The sequence below is a fragment of the Suricata suricatta genome, chromosome 15, assembly GCF_006229205.1.
Source record: "Suricata suricatta isolate VVHF042 chromosome 15, meerkat_22Aug2017_6uvM2_HiC, whole genome shotgun sequence".
Taxonomy (NCBI): domain Eukaryota; kingdom Metazoa; phylum Chordata; class Mammalia; order Carnivora; family Herpestidae; genus Suricata; species Suricata suricatta.
Window position 1 is genome coordinate 69,031,539 of NC_043714.1, and position 3,299 is coordinate 69,034,837.

Consider the following 3,299-nt stretch of genomic DNA (forward strand, 5'->3'; position numbering starts at 1 on the left):
TAACACAAATTTCTAGAGATGCCTGGTTGTTCATTGGTTAAGCATCAGACTCTTCATTTCAGCTCAGGTCATGATCTCATGCATTGTTTGTGAGATCAAGCCCCATGTTGGGCTCTGTGCTGAACACAGAGCCTGCTTGGGATTCTCTGTCTCCCTCTCTCTTCCCTTCCTCTGCTCTCTGTCTCTATCTCTCTAAAAAGTAAATAAACTTTTAAAAACTTTTTAAGTAAAAGAAAAAATGCCTTTTTTAATATTTAAATTGTCCTCTAAGAAACTGCCTCTGATCTAAATATTATCCCTGGGGCACCTGGGTGTCTCAGTTGGTTAAGTATTCAACAGTTTCAGCTCAGGCCATGATCTCGCTGTTCTGGATTCGAGCCCCATGTTGATTTTCCCACTAACCACGAGGAACCTCCTTGGGATTCTCTCTCTCTTTCTCTCTTTTCTGCCCCTCTTTCGCTCTTAAATGCATGTGTGTGTGCGTGCTCTCTCTCAAAATTAATAAAAATTTTAAAAAATTATCCTCAAAGTAGTATTTATTTTGCTCAGTCTTCCCACACCTACCAGTCATATGATGCAGTCCAGCAGAATGAGCAAAGGCCACGTATACATTCATGGGAAATTCCTTCCTCCAACACATCCTACAGCCCAGCTTTTTTTATGTGGTGAAAATATAGCACTAGCATCTCAGACTTCTTTCTTTCTAGCTTGGTGACTCCAAGAGAATGGAAACATCCTTCTCCCAGTGTCCATATATCAACCCCAGAGAATATATCTGACTGGTCTTGCTTAGGTCACCTGCCTATCTCTAATCCAATCACTACAACCAAGAGGATTGGCTAAGGCTGAATCATGTGCCCATCCTTGAGTTTCACGGTTCAGAGCCTATTTCCAAAAGAAAGGGGATGTGAAAACGTGCTGATCAATCTGTAGTGCTCATCAGTCTGATTAACATTCTGAATTTCAAAATACACAAATGTTGTTATATTTCAACTTTAAAACCACCCTATGATCGATCAAATGATAAGGCAACGGTACCTGTAATTTAGTCTGAAAGACGTGGCCCATCATAGGTACTCCATAAATGTTTGATGGATGAATAAATGAATCCCATGAGATAGATGCTACTCTCTTTACAGAGAACACAAGAGCAGAGAGGTTAAGGAATTGTGCAAGTTTACACAGCAAAGGGAGGATCCAAGATTCAAACCTAGGCCTCGTCGGCTGACATACTTCCTGAAGGGTTCTTGTCAGCATTGACGATTGTTTTGCACCAGAATTCAGGCACCTGGTGCCCATCAGTATTCTCCACATCACTTCTGAGTTGCCTTTTCTCCCACACCTCAAATAAAAAGGTCTAGACAACAGAATATCTACTCTTGATCTTGACTGTTCCCTTCCAAGTAATTTTCAAACTTTAAGATTCTGATTTAATAAGTGTTGAGCAGGGCACAGGAATCTGCGTTTTAGCTCAGAGCTATGAAGTGGGAGATCTTGCAGAGGTCAGCAAAACCAGCGACTATAACCACCACAATCTCCAGAAAACAACACCCTCCTTTTCATTTCTGCCTTCCAAACGCAGCCCAACTTCCTCCCTTTGGTAAAAATCTACCCAGAAGTGTTCAAGGAAGGAGACTGTGATGCTGCCATATTGACCACAGACGCTCCAACACATACATACATGTAGACAAACACCCTTCCATGTCCCATCTCAGGAGATGTTCAGATGCCCATCCATAGATGATCACTGATTAGGAGTCTTCAGAATTAGGTAGAAATTGCCCAACAAAACCATTTGCCTTCACTGCACATTACTGCTCCCATTCCAGCTGTAACATTCCTGCCAACTGGTAGTTCAGATGTTTCTTACAAACCTCCAGATATGAAGAATGTGCTTCTCTGGAAGAGTAGACTATATTGATTCCAAATCCTCTACCTGCTCCTTGCACCCTCTGGTCCTGGTTTGATCCTTCAAGCGTACACATATCCAATCTTATCATATTCCAAATGGCAGCCCTTCAAACATTTGAAGCCACTAGTCATGGTCTCTGGAAACTTCTCTTCTCCAGACTATTGCCAATTTAAAATATGGCTTATTTGGCATGGCTGCAGTCCCTTGACCATCTCAGCTCTCATTTATTTACTCAATAAATATTTGTTGGGCATTTTTGGTTGCAAGGAACTAAGTGCATTCCAGAGAAAGAACTAGACATTTTGAGTTCTGATACTGGCTCTGAGACTTAGCTCAGTGTGTCCCTTGGGGAAATTTATCTCCTATTGACACCATGAAAGGGTTTGGTGTGATTCTCTTAGTTGCATTCTCTAACATCATCTTCTCTACTGTATTTTTCCCATTGATATCTCTTTCTCCTTTTCTCTTCCCTCTTAATTGTTCTGTTTTCCTCCCTGCTTTTTTGGTCCCTTTGGCTTCTCTTCTCTCATCTTGCACGCTCCTTGTATTTCACTGATTCTGTTTCTCTTTGTCTCCTTAGATTTCTCTAACTCATTCTCCATGTCTCTCTGTCTCCCTGTATCTTTCTCACCTTGTGGAATAGTGTGTGAACAAGAACTTGTAGGAGGGAAAAAAATAAAAAAGAGGACACAGTATCTCTGAGCGAGGCTCTTAGCAATCAATGGAAACTTTTATGCGGCCAAATCCAGTCCTATTAACTGGATCTATGCATCAGATTCCCAGACCATAGCCTCCTCCGCTGACCTAGCAGGTGATATAAGACCTGAGAGGCCAAGGATACAAAAAAAGTTACTCTGCCAAGAGCTAATGGACTATGAAATGAAAATGCCTGGTCCACCTGCTCCACGTGGTCACCTCACAGTGGGGACCCACAGCTGGCCCAAACCAATGCTGAGGAAAAGCAGGAGGAAATTTGTCGCAGAATTGAGTCAACAGAAAACACCAGGAGAGCCTGCCAAATGCAAAGAGCTCAAGCCAGGATTCTTCCCTTACCACTGCCCTCCAGCCCTCCAAATATGCCCACTGTGTGAGGTTCGAAGGCCCCCGAAGAGTCAGCAGACCTGGATCTGATTCACAGCATTGCCACTAATTGACTGTGACCTTGGGTAGGCCATTTCTCCTTTCTGGGCCACCGTGTTCTCATCTATAAAGGGAGAAGCACAAATCCCATCAACTAATTCTAGAGTTGCTTTAATTGTAAGGTTGTTGCAAAGGGATTTGGCCAATTTTGTTGCCCTGTAATTTAGGTTCTGCCACCTATCTAAGGATTTGCAGTGTCTTTGTATGGGATGAAGGAGCCAAGCAAGAAATAAAAAATAAGAGAAAG